This window comes from Canis lupus, chromosome 2 (assembly GCF_048164855.1).
Source record: "Canis lupus baileyi chromosome 2, mCanLup2.hap1, whole genome shotgun sequence".
NCBI classification, from domain to species: domain Eukaryota; kingdom Metazoa; phylum Chordata; class Mammalia; order Carnivora; family Canidae; genus Canis; species Canis lupus.
This window is the reverse complement of record NC_132839.1, coordinates 35,993,272-36,015,121: the sequence shown is the minus strand read 5'-3', so window position 1 is coordinate 36,015,121 and position 21,850 is coordinate 35,993,272. Positions and strand designations below refer to the sequence as shown.

The following is a 21,850-nucleotide window of genomic DNA, read 5'->3' as shown; positions in this document are numbered from 1 at the left end:
GCTGAAGCTCCCTTTGTTACAGGGGAAATTCCCCGTCTTATCAGGCCCACGTGGACCGCCTGATTCCCCTTGTTGGCGGGAAAGCACGGCGCCTGCCCCTCTGCTGCAGCTGGGGAGCTCTAGACCCGGGAGCCCTCGCGGCCTTCGGGCAGCACCTCCCCTCTCCTGCCCCCCTCCTCCTCCTGTTTCTGCAGCGCCACGGGCGTGGCCAGCACCGCGGGCTGCGAGGCCCTCCTCAGTGCCCCGGGTATTTAGTATCCCAAATAATGCTTAAGTTCCAAAATTGATAAGGGCAAAACACATAGAAAAGAATTTTCTAGTAAGTAAGTGCCTCAGGCAATGGTTATGGTGTTGTTTTTGGTAAAAACTGGAGTAGCGTACAAAGGCTCAAATATTTTGCTTTGTTTTACAAAACAGTGCTTTGGAATCCTTCCATTTGGTAGTATTAACTCAAGTAATTAAAAAAATTTGGAGTTAATATTTGACATTTCTTTTATTACATATTTGATATATTTTAGTAATTTAGAGTTTAGATTTATAATCTAAAAAGATAACGTTGGGGATTTTCAAGGCCAGAACTTCAAAAATAAGCAGGAATTTAAATCATCCAACTAATAGATTTAGTAAAATCCGTTTAGGAGATCCTCTTGTATTGATTCCATGATAAGAATAATATTGGAATATGCTGAAATGAATAAAAACTAGAAAGCAGTTCCCCCACAAAGGAATAGAAAATTCCAAGGACAATATACATTATGAATAAAAAGTATTAAATTCTAATGTCTTTCTGTGAATTGTAATTTGGCAGGAATAAGATTACTGGTAATACATTTTTTTTTATTAACTTGCATAACATGAAGGTTAAAATAGAATAATATGAATAATGCCTGTGTGTATATGTACACACACTTTCGAAGTCAGATATACCTGGCATAAATCCTAAATCCAAGAGTTGACTAGCTGTTAAGTTTTGAATTAAATCTTTGAAATCTTGGAAAATGGGTGTCCTCCCCACCATGTCCCCACCCACATCCATGTATAGCTCAGTGAGTGAGTCATTGCGAAGGCAAGTTCTAAGCATCCTGCCTGAAATGAAAGTGCTACTTGGTCAGTGTTGTCGTTTCACCAGTACACACTCAGGCTGCCCAGACCTCTGAAGAAAGCTAAGGTGACATGCTTAAGCATACACAGCCAGTATTTGACCACATTACTTGGAGAGATTTCATGTGTTCTCTCTGCATTTGAGTGCATGCTGTTTCTCTCCTGCTTTCATTCTTTTGCTGGAATCTTGGCAATCAATGCTTTTACTCTCTATCAGATATTTAACAATTGTTTAAGATCTTGCAGTTTTTATCATCTTTCTGTATCCGTGTTTTAAAAAACCTCAAATAGAATGTGAGCACCTTGGGGTAAGAACATGTCTGAACTGTTTCTCTACCCTGTCCATACCAAGCATGGGGCCTAGTACAAGATAAATATGTAACCATTGTTTATTGGTTTATTTTCTTTACAATAGTAGTATGATTATGGAAGTAATATTTTGGTAAGTCCACATTCCTTAATTCCTTATGTTTCCAAAAATGTGTCCAGTGGGGAAGCAAGATGGTAACCACCTTTATTCTTTGCTCTAATGAACACACTCAAAGGAAGCAAAAAAACTGGCAGTGCTCCCATAGAGCATCTCTGATTATTCTCCAAGCCAAACCAAACTTTTATTTAAAAAGTAATTGTTTGTTATATCAGGCTAGCTGCATAGAACTGCCAATAACTCCACTGGTTTTGATTTACTACAATGGAAATTCCATGTTCCAAGACAATTCTTCCCAGGACATCTGGGTGGCTCAGTGGTTTAGCACCTGCCTTCAGCCCAGGGCATGATCCTGGAGTCCCTGGATCAAGTCCCACATTGGGCTCCCTGCATGGAGCCTGCTTCTCTCTTTGCCTGTGTCTCTGCCTCTCTCTCTCTCTGTGTCTCTCATGAATAAATAAATAAAATCTTAAAAAAAAAAAGACAATTATTCCCTTAACTGTAACGTATCCAGATTTATCTAATAATAGTAAAGACTTAGAGAAAGCATACTATTTAATTAAAATCTGAGTCTTTCCAACATCCACTTCAACAGCAGTAATAAAAAACTATACTTTCTTCCAGGATATAGATACTTTGCTTTTTAAAATTACCATGCAAAGATGAAAGCCGAGTGGGTAATATTTATTTTAGAAGGGCTGAGGGGTGGGAAGAGAGCAGTCATAGAGTATTTGTTTAACAAATTTCTTCTGGGTGTATAAGAGCAGAGTTGAAATATGATTCATAACTTCAACCTTTTTTAAATCACTGAAAACTCCTGAATTCTTAGGGGCAGAAAAGAATTTTTTCAATGTATAAAAAAGCATTATGAATTCATCTCTAAAATGTGGATTCCTTTAAAATAAGTTGCATTTCCAAGTATGTTAAAAAACCAGTCATTGCTTGAGAGAATTAGCAAGTGTTTAGAGAGATTGAAGCAACCATTAAAAAGATTGTGACATTAATAGTGAAGCTGTACCTGGTTTTCAGTAGAAATGAAGTCATCAGGGAGATAACTGAGTGTACGCAGACTCAGATTTTTACTGGTTGAGCAGAACCTATTCAAGTGAGGCTTTGAGCTTAGACAAATGTTGGAATCTATTTTAAAAAAAAGAAACACAAAATCATGAATACAAAATTATGTATGTAAGTTAACATTTATTTAGAGTAAGAGGAAATCACAACAAATCACACATTTAACAAATGAAAAATACCACATATATTTTAAAAGTCTAGAGAAAAATGTTTATTTATTAACTTCTAATGCCCCCTATGTTTGTTTTTTTGGCTGCACACTCTTTGGTCTTTCCTCATATGACAGAGAATGTAATATTTTCTATAAGGAATAGAAAGATAATGTGGTCTTTAGCATGATTTTTGAAATTTGTTCTTTTGTTAATAATTGAGAAAATTTTGTTTCTCAACTCATTATTGATTATTATTATTGATATATTATTGATATTATTATTAATATCTTATATATTTTTAACACTGCTATTAAGTTATGGCAACCTCTGTTAAGGTTCTTTCATATATGAATCATAACACTCCAGGATATTTCCAATATTCCCTGTATTGATGATACCTACTTATCAGTTTGCTCTGTGTGTCTCATTGCACTGGCATCTTATAAGGTTTTGTGGTTGTTGCAATCTTTGTTGAAATCAATACTTTGTGTCCTAAATCAGTAGGAAATTTAAATATCTTGCCAGTGAATTAATATGATTTGCTCCTTTTTATTAACTGGATTATCAAAGAATCCAAGAATTCATTTTTATTTATTTTTAAAGAGTTTATTTATTTGAGAGAGAAAGCAGTAGTGAGCATGAGCCAGGGGGTGTGGGAGAGGCAGAGGGAAAGGAAGAAGCAGACACAGGGACTGAGCAAGGGACCCTGAAGTGGAGCTTGATCCCAGAACTCAGGATCATGACTTCAGCTGAAGGCAGATGCTTAACAAACTGAGCCACCCAGGCACCCAATCTGAATTGGGCTTCTTTTTGAAATTTATATCTTCCTGTTAATGAATTATTACTTTGGTAAGATTTATGTGACTTTCTTTTTTTTTTTTTTTAAGATTTTATTTATTTATTCATGAGAGACTACACACAGAGAGAAAGGCGGGGGCAGAGACACAGGCAGAAGGAGAAGCAGGCTCCATGCAGGGAGCCTGATGTGGGACTCGATCCCGAGACTCCAGGATCACATCCTGAGCCAAAGGCAGGCGCCAAATTGCTGAGCCACCCAGGGATCCCCTATGTGACTTTCAGTGATCTGTCAAAGATTTTTGGAAACCCCATGATGTGATCCATTGTGTTGGAATGTGCAAAACACAACTTTACAGTTTGTAGGATGGCTGTGAATTTGTGTCTTGCAATCATAGGACTTCTTATAAATTATATTCCAAATGATTCCTATCCAAAATGTATCTGGGAGTGTTTGAATGTTATCAAGTATATTCCTAAGAGGAGACCAATGATAATGTCATCCTCTACTTAAAATTTGGCATGTCTTGTAATTGGAAAAATCTTCCACAGGCTAGCTTCTGGCTCTGTAAGTATCAAACTGCAGACATGTTCCAATGCCAGAGCCATAGGAAATGTTCTTATCAAGATAACACCTCTAGCTGTTTGTGTCACACTACTGGGTGATTGGCCTAGTGAGGCTCAAATCTGTGGGGCTTAGCACTTGTACAAATGTTGAGAACCATTTAAAGAAAAAGAATATAAACTCATGAATATAAAATTCTGTATGAAAGTGAATATTCGTCTACAGTAAGAAGAAATCACAACTAATTACACATTTAGAAAATGAAAAACATAGATAATAAAAAATCTAGAAAAGAGTATTTTTACTTATTAAATTCTAATGCCCCCTGTATTACTTTCTTCAGCCAGACCCCGAATTCTCAGAGCCATCCAGTTCTACCCAACCTGAGGGGAGCTCTGAAGGAGCGGAATTCCAAGGGGGAAAGAGGCATTAACCTGATAGTAGTTAAAATATCTTGTTTTATAAACTTTACAAAAATATATGACTACCTAAGACAGTTTGTGGGTACTCCCAGGGACTTGAAAAATGCCAGTGCAAAGTAAGACTTCCTGAAGCTGAAAGTTTCAGGGAAAATTCACCTATGGCTCTAAGAGGCCCATCAACAAGGCCCTAGTTGAGACCTTCCTTGGATCACTCCTGAATGACTGAAAATGCTTCCCTGCTGGTCTCCCTGCACCTGGATTTGCTGCTGCCTATCTAATATGGTTACATTAGTCTACTGCTTAAAACCTTCCAATGGTTATTTATCATAAAAGGTCAAATTCTTTAGCAATTCAGAAAGGTCATTAACATCCGACTCAGACCTTTGCATACAGTCTTGTTTCTCTATGCTTTGGATTCTTTGTAGTTTCTCCTAATGTGTCATCCTAAAAATTCCTTTCCTTTGCACCAATTTATTTCTGCTAAAATGCATTCTTCCTCCTATTTGTGTATGTCCCTCATCCACTTTACCTAAGAAATGTCTCCTTATCTCTCAAGACTTAGCTTAAAAAAAAAAAAAAAAAAAAAAAAAAAAAAGACTTAGCTTAAATATCACCTCATTGTGGACATCTTTTTGGAACCAAACTCTGCTCAATGGTGGCCTCCAACCATACCCCAAATGGATGATTCTCTACATCATGCCACCACTCTACCTTGTACACGTCCTTTTAACTCACTTCTTACCCTGTATTATGATTAGTTAATTCTAATTGTTTGCTTGTGTCTATTTCCCAAAATTTTAATTTTGAGAAAGGAAAAAAAATATATAGCCCCAGATATCTAGGGAACTGGCCTGGTGCTCATAGCTAGATCATATTATTTTTCTATTGGAAAAAAGCAATCTTACAGAACACAAACCTCAGACAAGATCCCTCTGAGGCCAAGATAAAGTGAGACAAAGAAAGGTTATTTCATAGTATTGTCTAAGTACAGATGAAAAACAAGGTCCCCATGCCACCCACAAAGTACCAAACACCCCCTTTCTCTTGGCTAAAATGAGTGACTGCAATTTCTTGATCAATTGCAACTTTGTTTTTTTAATCTCATCTGGTGGGCTCTCCCCCTAGATAAGATGAATTGGGATACCCAGTTATCGAATTGCCTACATTTTCTGAGAGCATCCCAAATATAACAAACTCTTCTGGCTCTTTCTCAGTTCAGCTAACTAGAACCCTAATTATATAATAGGTTCTTTGGAACAGCTTCTTGTGGATATGCCATGGTTCCTTGTGGCACATATTCTCTCTAACTGAAGAAAGTAATAAAACCAATTTGTTCAGCTACTGGTGTGCCCTGGTGGTTGGCTGAAGGGTATTGACAGAAATAGAGGCTTCACTCAGGTGCACTGAGAGCTTCATGCCTTGGCCTGGCATGCTCTACCAAGTGATGGCACACACATTTGGGATTTCTGCCTCTAAAATCGCACCAATTGCCATCTGCCTTGGCAGGAAGATAAACTCCCCTATTTTTTAAAAGCCTTTTCAACATTGGATTTATTTTGTTTTCTTAGGAATTAGGTCTTTTGGGATTTTTACTTATGAGACTAGATTTGTATTGTTCGTTCACAAAATTGTTTATTAGCACCTAACTCCAGCTTGTCTAATGCCCTGTCTGCTTGTCTGGTGTCTTAAAAGTGGTTTGTCTTTTGTGGGAGGAAGTCTATAGATCTAGACCTGAGAAATCTATCATCAAGCCATCTCAGAGGCTGAGAAATTGATATTTCTTTTAAGACCAGTGTTCTTGGGGATCCCTGGTTTAGCACCTGCCTTCGGCTCAGGGTGTCATCCTGAAGTCCCAGGATCAAGTCCCACATCAGGCTCCCTGCATGGAGCCTGCACCTCCCTCTGCCTGTGTCTCTACGTCTCTCTCTTTCTCTGTGTGTCTCTCATGAATAAATAAATAAAATCTTAAAAAAAAAAAAAAAAAAAGCCCAGTGTTCTTTGAGCAACCTTGTCCCAAGTCACCACCTCAAAACCTGGTAAGAAGAACTTCCTCAGTCTTGTTTTTGTTTCTCTCAAAAACTGCTTTTATTTAATTTTGTCTACTTGAAACCAGGTTTTGTCTGGCCCCAGTAGGTGATGATTGTCTTTACCAGGCTCCAGAAACACAGAATTCTACAAAAGCCATCCTTATAGACATTTTTGTAATTTTCACTTGGTCTTTTCAATATAAACTACACTTCTCCAGGCTGACCCTTTCCTGTCCTTATGTTTTATCACTATAACTCTAATTATTTTACATGTCTTTCTAACTGGCACAATTTTACCAAGACATTTTTTTAAAAGATTTTATTTAATCCTTTGAGACAGAGAGATACCGAGAGAGAGGACATGAGCAGGGGAGGGGTAGGGGGAGAGGGAGAAGCAGATTCCCCATTGAGCAGGGAGTCTGATGTGGAGCTACATCCCAGGACCCTGAGATCATGACCTGAGCTGAAGGCAGATGCTTAACCATCTGAGTCACCCAGGTGCCCCTTTACCAAGACATTTGAAATCACAGACACCACCTTAGAGAATTTTTAATATGGGCAAGATAGTTTACTTGAACAGCACTTTAGAACAGAAAGGAAGCAAAATTCCAACTGCCCCATGGTCTGCTTCCTTTAATTGGTATAAGGAGACTTCTGGATGCAATTTAGGCCCAAATTTGCCTCCATAAAATATTCTTTAGCTAAGGCTAATGAAAAATGTGAGAAAGTATCTCTCTAAGCAGCATTGTTTTCCTAAGCCACATTTTTAAATGGTGTTCAAGATTAGCTACTACATTTCCAAAGACTTTCCCACCTTTATTCTTGATGGCTTAAAGTCAGAAAATGATTGTTAATAAAGAAATATCTGGCAAATCACCTCTTGCATGAACTTCAATATTTGAGCATTTTCCACAGACTTCAGAAAATTTTAATAGCCCTCATGAGGGAATTGCTTTATTTGTCTAGAAGAGACATCATTTTGTTTAAGTGGAAGAATCTCCTCCTTTATTTTCATCCATAGAAATTACTAAGTGTGGGCTTTTTGATCAGATGACTTGATAAAATTCTCAAGGACTTACATTGTGTCAAAAACCAGCTGCATAATACTCTCGTTTGTGTGTATATGTTGAACTCTTTTTTAAAAAATACATCTTAACTTGCTTCCCTTTCCTTACAGAAGGAGCTAGTTAGCGATTTGTCTGAAGATTGCTTCCTCACATCTTTTTGTCCCATTCTTTTATCCTTTCTGGAGAAACTTTACAGATTAAGAGATAAAAAAGGTCATCCAATCATTATATGTGTATTCCAGGAATATTTAATTCAGATCAAAAGTCAAAATTGTCTAAGAAAGAAAAAGTTAGCAAACTATGTTTCTCTTTGTGGATACTGAAAATTATATTTACATAATAGTCTTTGTGACTCTAGATAGGAGACAACAAGAAAAGGCTTCATTTTCAAAATAGAAGAAAACCTTGAGGTGATTCAGCATCTTTAACAATTAGTTCACTATAAAAAATGTCAGTATGACATTTTGGATTGCTCAAGACCAAGGTTAAATTTCTTGTGAATCAAACTTTTACATTGGTTTTATAAGTTAAGATTCCAATATTCCCATAATTTTTTGATTAAAAAATTTATGTATAAACTTGCACTTAATTAAATACAATGATAATATTGTTATCTTTTTTTTTTAATTTGTATTTATTTATGATAGTCACAGAGAGAGAGAGAGAGAGAGAGAGGCAGAGACATAGGCAGAAGCAGAAGCAGGCTCCATGCACCGGGAGCCCGACGTGGGATTCGATTCCGGGTCTCCAGGATCGCGCCCTGAGCCAAAGGCAGGCACTAAACCGCTGCGCCACCCAGGGATCCCCTGTTATCTTTTTTTTTTAAGATTTTTATTTATTTATTCATTCATGAGAGACACGGGGGGGGGGGGGGAGAGAGAGAGAGAGAGAGGCAGAGACACAGACCGAGGGAGAAGCAGGCTCCATGCAGGGAGCCTGACATGGAACTTGATCCCGGGTCTCCAGGATCAGGCCCTGGCTGAAGGTGGTGCTAAACCGCTGGGCTGCCCTGTTATCTTTTTTAATAGTACGTTTTAATTTTAGAATAGTATTAGGTGTACAGAAAAGTTGTGAAGATAGCATATAACATTCTCCTATACCCCATGGCCAGTGTTCCCTATTATTAACATCTTACATTAGTATGGTATGTTTATCACAATTAATGAGCCAATATTATTAAATTATTATCAACTAATGTCCATATTTTTATTCAGATTGCCCTGGTTTTTGACTGATGTCTTTTTTCTGTTTCAGGATCTCATCTGGAACACCACCATTACACTGAATCATTGTATCTCCTTAGGTTCTTAAAATTCCTTGTTTTTGATGACCTTGACAGTTTAGAGGAGTATTCATTAGATGGTTTGCACAATGCCCCTCAGTTGAGATTCAACTGGTATTTTTCTCATGATTAGATTGGGCATACGGGTTTCTAAAAGGAAGACTACATAAGTAAAGTGCCATTCTCATCATTGTTGATATTAACCTTAATCAGCTGGTTGAGAAGTTTTGCCAGGTTTCTTTAGAAAGAAGTTATTCTTCTCTCCCTTTGTATATTGTACTGAAAGGGTTCAGAAAGTCTTCCCAAACTGTGCCACTTTGGCATGTGGAGAATTTTGAGCTGAAGGCAATCAAGGCCCAGCACTCTCAAGAAAAAAATTTACCTCTCCCTTAAACTGCCTGGAAGAATTTAGATAGGGGTCCTGACCAAGAAAGAGAGCTATTACCAAGAGATAAAATTTTTATCTGAATTTCCTATCTGAATAGCATTACAAATACCTAATCACCAAACATCTGTTCTTATTGTCCTGTGACTCACCCTCTTCCCTTTGAAACCCCAGGTCCCTATCTCATTTCTTAGCACAAAGTGGCATACAAGCTTCAAATCCTGGCTTGTCTTTGGGTCTCATATTCTTAAGGGACACTTGTATGTGTGTAATTAAATTTGTTTTGTATTAATTTGATTACTAGACCTATCGAAGAACTGACTAAGCACACTTTGGAAAGAAGTCATGATACCCAGCCTTTGCTTAATGAAGGGACAGTTATACTCTACCTTCTTTAATGTGGAGTATCTGCATAAATTATTTGGAATTCTTCTGCAAAGGAAATTAGCCTATCATTTCACATTTATTTATTTAATTATTGTGTGTGTGTATCTGTATTTTAGTACTTCCTTGTTTTTTAGCACAATAAGATGCTCCAGATTCATCCTGCATATTCCCTGCCTCAAGAGTAAACCATTTCTCCAAGGAGTTCTTGGAAAATGTTACTAGAAACCAAAATCTGTGTGCTGAGTGTGCTCATTGCTACTGGGGTATCATTGCTTCTAGGTCTTCTTGGCAGAAAGAGCAAGGAAATTTATGTGTGTATGCATACTATATATGTATCTATACTTACAGATACTAACATATCTATATGTTATGTATATAGATATTAATATTTCTATATGTGCTCATCTAAATGAAGCTAAACATGAGTTCATACTGATGTCTCCAGCTCTAATCCTTTACCTATAGATTATTCTAGCCATGCTTATATGTAACATTCTGATTCAATACTGAGAAACCTTACACTCACCATTCACCATCTACTTTCTTTTCAATTCCATATTTGTGTAGTTTCAGATGTGTTAACCCATATTCTGAAAAAAAATATCCACCTAGAGTACCATACATGTGTGCAGATCCTTTTGTCTTTAGTATCATATACTCATTTCTAAAATTACTTAGGTCCACACTTTTTCTCCCTGCTCTCTTCTGAAAGGATGTGTCATACATTTGTAATACAGTTAGATTCTTTTGTCACAGCCTGCATTACATTTTGGGGGCTCCTGACTTCCTAAATGATTTTTGTATAAGGTTCCTCTCTGTGTTGTAAAGTTCTATGCTTTTTGATGGTGGCATAGTTTCATGTACTCACTATTATGGTACCAGAGAAAAGTAGTTTCACTACCTTAAAAGATCCCTTCTAATTCAACCGTCTTACCTCTCCAAATTATTGGCAACTGCTATTTGTTGTCTCTATAGTTTTGCCTTTTCCAGAATATAATATAAATGGAATCACACAATATGTGGTCTTTTCAGACTGACTTCTTTTACTTAACAATATGTATTGAAGATTTACAGTTTTTATGTGGCTTGATAGCTTATTTCTATTTATCACTGAATAATGTTTCATTGTACTCCATCGAAAGTTTGTTTATTTATTCACTTACTAAAGGATATCATGGTTGTTTCCAGTTTTGTCAATTATGAATAAAGTAGCTATAAACATTTATAGGTGTTTTTTGTGTGGGCATAAGTTTTCAATTCAGTTGGATAAATACCCAGGAGTGCAACTGGCAGATCACATGGTAAAAGGATGTTTGGCTTTGTAGAAAATTGACAAACTGTCTTCCAAAGTGGCTGTGCCATTTTGCATTTCCACCAGGAATGAACAAGAGTTCTTTTTTCTCTTTATCCTTGCCAGCAAATGATTTTGTCAGCTTTCGGGAATTTAGTCATTCTAATAAATGTGTTGTGGTATCTTGTTGTTTTAGTTAGTTGACGTTTTCCTAATGGAAAATGGTGATGAATACCTTCTTACATGATTATTTATAATTTGTGTAGATTCTTTGGTTATATTCTGACCTTTTGCCCCATCAGTATCTCACTCCTATAGCAGAAGGATGTTTTTGCTTTATTGAACATACGTGATTCTATGTATCATTTTAAACTCTGTTATGCCATCCAGCAGGCCAAGGCAGGGCCTGCTACATTTGATATGACAATCAAATGATGCGGCTAGAAAATTTTGAATATATGTGTAATTATAAAAATATATACTTATCCACACCTTTATCCAGGAATAGCTACCTTAACCAATTTGTTACAACTTCTTCTGGACTGTTTTCTCCTGTGGGATTATCTTTCCCTTTACATATTTTTTCTTTATATTGGACATTTAATTGGTTTTCAACTTTTTCTAATCTTAAATCATGCTGAAACAAACCACATGCTTCATAAATCTTTGACCTCATTTTAGATTAAACCCCAGAATTAGAATTATCATATAAAATTCTAATAGTCCTTTAAAGTTCTTTGATATACACATCCAAGTGTTTTTTTTTTTTTTTTTTTTTCACAGAATTGCTAACATTTTATTTTCACTGGCAGATACTGAGAATGCTTACCATTACACTCCCACCAGCACTAAGGTCAGTGGTTTTCATTTTTGTCAGGCTGTCAGCCCAACATGGTATCTTATGTTAATTTAGATGTATTTAATTTACTAGTTTTTAATTTTTTTATTATATGTGAAATTAGTTTCCTATAATAGTTTTTGTAAAGTACTAATTTGTGGTCTCAGTGACAATTCATTCAGTCTGAGTCACAGACACAAATTGCTTCTTTTGCTGTCTTGGATGTGTGTCCTTCCTCAGGGATCAAGTCCAAGGGAGCATATGGAGCACAGAGCCAGTTTTAAGCTCAGACAGAGCTCAGCACCACAGCCTCTCCATGTACTATGGTTTTGAAATGAGATAATGGCTAAGTCTTTGAGCCTCTGTTTCCTCATTTGTGGAGTAGGATCATCACCTATGCTTCACAGGGCTTTCATAGAGATGAAATGAAATAATACATGTGTCAGGCCTTCATCTTTTTAGCTCTTTGCCTGGTATTGCTTGGGGATTTAGCTGTTGTGTAAATTTATTCATTGCTGTGAACAGGGAATTTACTATTTAGAAAAGGAATGTTACATACAAGAGATGAGGCTGACCTTACTGAAGAGTGCACAAAAGAAATCTTGGTATAGGGTTTAGGCATTGGGCTATATCTGGGTATATAATTTTTTGTTTCTTTGTTGAAGGACCGCGTTTGAGGAACTGCAGTTTACAGGTTATATATATATATAAAATGCTTCATCCTCTCTCAAGAAAGGCTTAATAGTTTGTTATTAACTTATTTACTGCCAGTTAGCATGAAGAGAATAGATTTACCTACAGTGGTTTACCACTTCTCAACAGACTCTAGTGACCAGGCAGCTGAGGGCATGTACAGAATCATAAACAAAGAGTAATAACACATCTAAGGGAAATTATGCTGCAAGTCAACATGAATGAAGCAGACTGGCAAAAAAAAAAGTTGACAATTTTAACAACAAAAAATTATCCTTTAGAGGAGATTCAATTAGAGCACAGAAATTACTTCCTGAAATTTAAATTTTATGGACAAACTGGAAAAACATTTAACAATTAGAACAAATGTACCAAAGGAATAGAAATAATGAAAGGAAAAAATGTTAGAAACTGAGAGTAGTTTTAGGGAATATAACAATAAAATAATTCAGCAGTCCAAAGAGATAAAAATAAATAGTTCAAAGAGAGATAATAACTAAACAAAGAAAATTTCTCAAAAAAAAAAAAAAGAAAATTTCTCTGTGATAAAGCCTTGTCATCAAAAACTGAATATCCACAGATGAAAGAATGAAATTAGACCTTCTATCTTGTACCATATACAAAAATCCACTCAAAAATGGATTAAGCATTTAAACATAAGACCTGAAAATATAAAACTTCTAGAAGAAACATAGAAGCAAATCTTTATGACATTGGTTCTTGGCAATGATATCGTGGATATGTCATGAGAAGTTCAGGCAACAAAAACAAACACAAACAAGTGGAATTATACCCAACTAAAAAGTTTCTGGACAGCAAAGGAAACAATCAGAGTGAAAAGACAGCTTACAGAATAGGAGAAAATGTTTGCAAACCATACATTTGATAAGGGATTAATATCCAAAATATATAAGGAGCTCCAATAACTTATTTGTAAAAACTCTAATAACCCGATTTAAAAATGGACAAAGGACCCGAACAGGCATTTCTCCAAAGAAGTTATACATGGCCAACTGGTACACGAAACATCACTAAACATTAGGGAATGGAAGTCAAAACCACAGTGAGATATTATTCTACACCTATCAGGGTGGCTATTATCAAAAATACAAAAAGCAAGTATTAGTGAAGATGCAGAACCCTTGCATATTGTTGGGAATGCAAAATGGTGCAGCCATTATAGAAAACAGTATGAAAGCTCCCCCCAAAACTTAAAAATAGAGCTGCCATATGATTCAGCAATCTCACTACTAGGTATTTATACAAAATAATTGAAATAAGAGGGGTACCTGGGTGGCTCAGTGGTTGAGTATCTGCATTTGGCTTGGGTTGTGGTCCTGGGATGGAGTCCCACATCTGGCTTCCCACAGGGTGTCTGCTTCTCCCTCTGCCTATGTCTCTGCCTCTCTATCTGTGTCTCTCATAAATAGATAGATAGATAGATAGATAGATAGATATAGATAGATAATCTAAAAAAAGAAAAATTGAAATAAGAATCTCAGAGATATCTGTACTCCCATGTTCATTGAAGCATTAGTCACAATAGCTAAAATATGGAAACAACTAAAGTCTCCATGGGAAGATGAATAAAGAAAATTTGGTCATAAACATATAATGGAATATTATTCAACCTTTAAAAAAGAAGAGATTTCTGCAATATATGAATGGAGAACCTGAGGATATTATGCTAAGTGAAATAAAGCAATCATAGATAAATACTACACCATTCCACTTAAATATCGAAAATAGTCACATTTATGGAATCAAAGAGTGAAATGGTAGTTGCCAAGGGCTGGGGGAGGGGAATGGAGAATTGCTAGTCAACAAGACAAAGTCTCAGCCAAGCAATATCAGTAAGCTCTAGATATCTGCTGTACAACATTGAACGTAAAGACAACAATAATGTATTGTATACTTAAATTCTTTTTTTTTTCTTAAATTCTTTATAAGAGAAATTTCATGTTGTGTTCCTTCGACAATAAAATAAATAACAACTTGAGTCTGAAGATTGAAAAATATTCACTAGGTGGAGAAAAGATTCCTTTAAAAAATAAAGAGATGCCTACACATGTCTTCTTGAAATTCTGACATTTCAAGTATAAAGAGAAAATTGTTTCAATTTCCAAAGTGAATAAACAGACACAACTGAAATTAGCATCAGACCTTTCTTCTCTGGCACTCAGAGACAGTGAAATAATGTCTAGAGAATACTAATAAGAAAGAATTTTTGCCCAAGAACATGTTTCCAACTAAAATGCCATTAACTTGTCAGTATTAAAGATGATATTTTTGGATATGCATTGATTTAGAATATATTACCTGCCAATTTATAGGTGAATAAAACACTTGTAAAAGTTTCTGAAGGCAATAGTACTTCAATTGCAAAAGAAATCTCAAGATAGATGGAAACATTGCCAATCCCTGAATCATGCAATATATAAAAGTCTAATATATATATATATATATTAGACTTTTATATATATATATATTTTAATATATATAGTTTGACAGAGAGCTAGTACTATGTGTTAATGATTGCTGAAAAATAAAAGGTATGATTTAAGGGCAATCCTATGGAAATTTTTAAAGATATATTTAAAGAAAACATCCCATAAAGAAATCAATTTCAATCCACAAACTGTCCAGAAAACACTAACACAGAACATTACATATTACATGTATTTTTATAAAATATAAAATATATAATTGCTGAACTTCCTGAATAGAGAAATCTCTTTGCATCCATTTAGATGATTAAGTCACATTTAATGAGAAAGGGAAACACTGGCTCACACACTTCTTCATGCAGGAAGTGTGACCTTTCCACTTAAGGAGGAAAATGTCCCTTAGACATTTTTATATAAACATTCAGTATTAAAAGAAAATAGAACAGTATTTTCTAAGATCTCATGAAATGGAAGTATGGCCAAAATTCTATTCCAAGGCAAAGAGCCTTTTAATTATAAATGCTGTAGAACAAACATTTAAAAAATTGCATAGATCCTTTCAGTTGGTCTTGAAAAAAGTGCTGAAGACAAATTTCAGATAATCAACAGCTTAATGAACATACTAGGTGGAGAAAAGAAGACATTTGAGATTAAATCTATTGATTGAAGTAAAATGAAAGCCAATGTGGGAATGTGTTGTGAGTGTTGTAGGTCCTAATGCTGTCGAGAAATACCCAATTAGCCATAACTCCAAAGAAGAAGGGTAAAGAGTGATTTGAATTTTCTGGTGCCTTGTCTTTTAAAGCCAGCAGCGAGATAATAATTTCAAAATGAACAAATAAGAAAATAGAGGGATAAGTGTTTTTAAATTTCAAAGGTAAATACTAAATAATGATCAACTAAAATACAGTGGTGGAAGAGAGACTAGGGAAGGTATTTAGTGCTGGGAATACACCAGGGTCATTATTACAGTGAGCAAATAACGGATGCTTTAAAAACATAGAGGATTGTGTTTTTAGTGGTGTTAGAAGTATAAAGTTCATTGCTGGAACAAAAGTTAAATAAAATCTTCCAGGTTGGTTAAAGATACACAAACATAAAACCAAACAAAGCAAACACTGTAAATGAAAGTTATAAGCTCAAAAGAATTTGCAATAAAATTTACTGACAGGAATTTTACTCCAACTGTAAAGGGTAGGTAACTCTAAGTCTATGTAAACTGTTAGAAAACAGACAAAAAGCAAAAAAATCTCTCAAATTATTTAAATAAAATTTATGAAACATAGAACAATAATAAAAGAACAAAATAAAACTACTGACTGATGAAACATAGATATTGATGAAGCATTCTAAACTAAATATTTAGTATTCCATCAAACAATATTAAAATATTTTATTAATTTCTGGTTTATTTTTTAAATACAAGTGTAATTAATTACTGAGAAATATCATAATACAGTTTTTTGAATAAACTACAATTTTGTTAATATAATTGATACATTTATGTATAAAAAAGGGATTATTTCTGTAGATGCTGAAAAGACAGTTTTTAAAATTTCGACATTTGTTTCTGATGGAACACTTTTAAAATATAAGAACAGATTAAAAGTACTCTATTCTAATGTATCAAAAAAATAAGGAATAAAAAGAACAGATACCCCTATTGGGGCTTATGTTTAGCACAAGGGTGGCAGCACAAAGAAAAGGGTCCTTCAGGCTTGCTTCTCAAAGGCAGGGGAAAGGTTTTAAAAGTTTTAATATAATTAAATTTAATGTATGTGTGTGCATAACCTTACATAAAGGCCAATATCATGTTTGATAAGAAAACACAAGAATCTCTTCCATTAAAAAGAAGTAAAAGACAAGGATGTGAAACATTACCCTAGTATTTAACATTGTTCCAGAATTACTAGCTAATGTGAGAAGCCAAAGACATGAGATGAAATAAAATTGTCATCAATTATAGTCCATAAATTTATATATTTGAAATATATAAGAAAATTGGAGGAAGAAAATATTAAAGCAAATGAAGGATGCAATCAATAGATTAAATACAAAATTAATACACAGAAATTAATTGACATCATATATACAAGCTACAACTAGGTAAACAATTTAATGGCAGAATAATTTTTTACCAATAAGAATAAGTAAACATTTAAGAATAAACTTAATAAGAAACATGTAATATTGATATGAAGAAATACTTAAAATGCTTCTGAGTGATACAAAAAGAAGCATCAACAAATGGAAATGTTACCAACTCAGGACATTGGGCACCTAGAAAGTGACTGGATCCAAATGGATATTCTAGGCAAGGCTTTTATTGGGTCTTATACTTTTTATTTTTGTTTTTCTCTTTTTTCTTTGGAGAGAGAGAGAGAGAGAGAAAGAGAGAGAGAGAGAGAGAGAAAGAGACAGCAAGAATGGGGAGCAGAGACAGGTAGAGGGAGAGAATCTTAAGCAGACTCCCTGAAGAGCTGGAACCTACTGTGGTGCTGATCTTGTGACCCTGAGATCATGATCTGAGTGGAAATCAAGAGCTGGGGGCTCAACCACCCAGATACCCCTATTGGAGCTTATGTTTGAGCACAAGGGTGACAGCACAAAGAAAATGGTCCTTCAGGCTGATTTCTCAAAGGCAGGGGAAAGTTTTTAAAAGGACTGAGGCAAGAAAGGACTGATGTTTAAATGAGTAGAGATGGGGATTTCTTGGTGCCTGTGTGCTTAAAGATCATTCCTTTTATTGTGTGTTTAAATAGCATGTTAGATCTCCCTCCTTGGGTATGATTTTTAGTATTATAATGAGGAAGAAGTCATGAAAGGTCAGCACTGGGGTCTACCTTGGCCCTTTGGCTCTATCTTTGCTAATCTTCATTCATCATACTCCAGTACCTCCTTTAGGTAAGCATCCTTGCTTCCACATTTCTGCAAAATATGTTACTCAAGGGGCATCAAGAAATCAAGAAATCCTGGATTTTATGGTTAGGCTTGTGGGATCTGAGTACAGTCTCTGCTCTGTCTTAGAAAGATAGTCCCTTTTCTTGGATAAGAAGAATTAGTATCATAATGATATTGAGTGGCACTTTAGTAATTTACACATTAACATAATTACAATAAAATACCAACAGAATATGTTTTTGGAAGCCCAACAAACTGATTACAGTTTGTATTAAGAAATAAACAAATAGATGCCAAGAAAATTATAAGTAAGCTTTACCAGAATTTAAAACATATTTTAAGATTTCATAATTAAAAGAATGATGCCTGCTCTTGAAGAGAAAAATAAATGGAAAAATTGCAAGTATCCAAATACACTCAATTCATGTGACCAAGTTAGAATAAAAATTGGTAGGGAATAGATTCACAAATGGATTATGAAAACTGCATATCCAAGTAAATTTATATGCCTTCTTTACATTTTTACCAAAATAAATTAAAAATACATTAAATACTTAAATCAAAAAATCTAAACAAAAAATAACTCAATAAAATGTAAGAGAATGTTGATAAGGAATAGGCAATGCCTTTGTTGGTATGATACAAAGATACAGCACCATAAGAATGGTGGTTGTTGGAGCTGGGGGAGGAAGGCATGAAGAGTGAATATTCATTAGGTGCAGAGGGTCTGTTTGGGAATGAGAAAGAATACTGTGAAAGAAAGAGCTGGGTTTTGTTTTTTTTTTTCATCTTTGCTTCTTTCTGGCTATTCTTGTTAGGACCTGCACCCCCACCCCACTCTACACACACCCTGCAGTGCAAAAAGCTCTATCCTCCCTGTAAGGGACAAAGGCATAATGGTGTCTTTTGAGTCTTTCAGCACAGTGGATGTTATCTAAGGAATGACCAGACAGAGACATCATGTGCCTACTCTAGATCACTGGCACTCAATATCAATGATAAGATCCCTGGTTTCAGATGAATGAGTTATGAAGGATATCTGGACCCTATCCTTGTTCTGACCAATTCCTGGATACCTGAAAGGACACATACACCAGACCACAATTGCCCATAAAAACTCCAGACCCCAGACAAGGGGGAGACTCCCTCCTTTCCTTTCTGAGATTCCTGGATACGCAGTTTGTCTGCATCTGCTTTCTCTATATCTTCAATTATCTCTGCTTTCACCTCCTACTGGCTCATGTTTGGTTTTCATACTGTGTAAAGCCAACGACTCTCTTGGCTAGTCCTTAGACCTGGCCTGCCTGCATCAGGAAGACGAAGAAGTTCTGGAGATGGATGGTGGTGATGGTTGTACAACAAAGTCAATGTACTTAATGCTATAGAGATTATAATTAAAAATGGTTAAAATGTTAAATTTTATGTTGTGTATATTTTACCATAAAAAATTATAGCAACATAAAACAAAAGTAACTTTAAAAAATCAATAGCAACCACTCATTACCATAAATAAAATCAGAAGACATATAATCTGGGAAAGGTTTGTTGTTGTTTTTTTAATTAATTTATTTGAGAGAGAGAGAGAGAGAAGAAGTGGGAGGGGCAGAAGGGGAGAGAGAGAGAGAGTGAGTGAAAGAGAAAGAGAGAATTTCAAGCAGACTCCCCACTAAGCACTGAGCTCAATCCTATGACCCTGACATCATGACCTGAACCAAAATCAAGAGTTGAGTGCTCAAGTGACTTGGCCAGTCAGGGGCCCCCAGGAAAGTTTTACTCAATTTGTATCACAGGAAAATACAAATTTTATTAATTTATAATGAGCACCTTTAATCAACAGAATCCTCAACGAAGCAACAGAGAAATAGAAAGACAAAGATTTTATTTTTTTTGCAGGAAATAAAATTACTCCTATATATGTGAATAGACAATCAATTGAAATCATAATGCTATTTTCCCTTAGACTGTCAAAGATTAAAATGGTTGATAACATACTTTGTCCACATGAGTGCAGAAACCGAGGCACTGGCATATGACGGGGATCACACAGTTTGGCCGTAACTACTGATGAAGTTTTGGAATATAGATGAGTTTTGCTGGGGTGAGGTCCGGAGACAATGACCAAGAAAGAATTCTTGAGATGTCTTTGGTGCAAAACGGTATTTTTTTTAAAGCATAGGGAGAGGACCTGTGGGTAGGAGGAACCAGGGTTGTGTGTAGCCACTGATTATAAACCCTGGAGTTGAGAGGGGTAAGGAAAAGGTAAATTTCAAAAGGCTTTCATATGCTAAAGAGGACCTACAAGATACTGGAGGCCTTCCCATTGTCAAGTTAAGGTGGTTTTTCCCTCTAGCAATGCATTAACATTAAGACAGTAGGGAACTTCCTGAAGAATGTCACACATACCCCACCCAAGGGGGGTGTCCTTTGTGGGATATCAGTTGTGCTCAGCTAGCCCTCTGTTCCCCATCAACTACTATTCAAAACAAAACCACAGGCCCAAAATATGGCGTCACTTAAGTGAGGCCCCAAGTCAGTAAACTAAGATGAATACCTAACCTAATGGCAATTTTACCACCTCTCTTCCCAAATGTAGTCTTAACTTGTCAATTAGGAATTTTCTGATCAACACCAATAAATTAATCTGTCACATGGGCCCTCTGGATCCCACAGGGGAAGATGAGGTAACACTTGCCCTACTCCCTAAGGGAAGGTGACCTTGTCTGGAAGAATCCTTTCTTTCCTTTTGTTTATGTCTTTCTTGCCCTACCTTCCTTCCTATAGAAACTTCCCATTTTGCAAGATTCCTCAGAGCTCCCTTCTACTTGCTAGATGGGATGTTGCCTGATCATGAGTTGTATAATGAAGCCAATTAGATCTTCAAATTTAGGGATCCCTGGGTGGCTCAGTGGTTGAGTGTCTGCCTTCAGCCCAGGACATGATCCTGGAGTCTTGGGATCAAGTCCCAGATGGGGCTTCCTGCATGGAGCCTGCTTCTTCCTCTGTTTATGTCTCTGCCTCTCTCTGTGTCTCTCATGAATAAATAAGTAAAATCTTAAAAAAATCTTTTTACAAATTTACTCAGGTGGATTTTGTTTCTTAACATGTTGAAGTTTAAAAGACATACACCCCTTGCTCAACAATTGCACTGATAGAAATACAGCCTATAGATATACTCACACATGTGCAAATGAAAAATGTATGGGAGCCTTCGTTGCAGCATTGTTTGCAGCAAAAGATTGGGAAAAATAATTAAAGGAACATAATCCAGCGCTAAAAGAATGAGACTCTGGTATATGAACTAATATAAACTGAACTCCAAGATTTATCATTAAATGAGCAAAGTGAGGTACGAAACAGTGTGCTGCATCCTGCCATTCACTGAAAAGGCATATAGAGGTGCATGTGCTTGTTAAGCATCAACTCCTTCTATATACATATATTATATATAATATATATAATTAGTAAGAGTAACTATACCAAAAAGGAAATTGGGAACATGAGAAAAGAATGGGTGCATTATATATTCCCCTTTATATTAGTTTTCTGTGGCACCATAATAAATTAGCAAAGACTTTTTTAGCTTAAAACAATGGAAATTTATTTTCATAGTTCTAGAGGCTAGAATCTGAAATCAGCAAGCTTGAAATCAAAATATTGGCCAGGCTGAGCAGTCTCTGAAGGCTCTAGGGAGGATCTCCTTGCCTCTTCTAGTTTCTGGTGGCCCCAGGTTCCTCAGCTTATGACAACATAATCCAGTCTCTACTCTGTCTTCACTGGCCTTATTCCCTCTGACTCTGATGTCCTTGCTTCCTAGAAGGACACCAATCAATGGATTTGGGACCACCCTTAATTCAGGATGATTTTATCATGAAATCCTAAAAAGATCTTCAATGATCCTATTTCCTAATAAGGAGGCATTCTGTGGCTCTGAGTGGAACACATTTTTAAGGAACACTGTTCAACTCCATGCACTTGTGGATATCTTTTGAATCTTCT

General features: G+C 35.8%; 2 long non-coding RNA genes across 2 annotated transcripts in view; one reads left to right on the top strand and one right to left on the bottom strand.

Moving 5' to 3' along the window:
• Window positions 1-21,850, bottom strand: part of LOC140610072 (uncharacterized) — a 133,782-nt gene that overhangs the window by 17,447 nt on the left and 94,485 nt on the right. Inside the window, exon 6 of the long non-coding RNA XR_012011862.1 lies at window positions 2,547-2,665. This is a non-coding gene — a long non-coding RNA (uncharacterized lncRNA). The remainder of the gene's footprint in view (window positions 1-2,546; window positions 2,666-21,850) is intronic.
• The window catches only part of LOC140610081 (uncharacterized), a 77,466-nt gene that overhangs the window by 1,047 nt on the left and 54,569 nt on the right, over window positions 1-21,850 (top strand). The window lies entirely within an intron of this gene.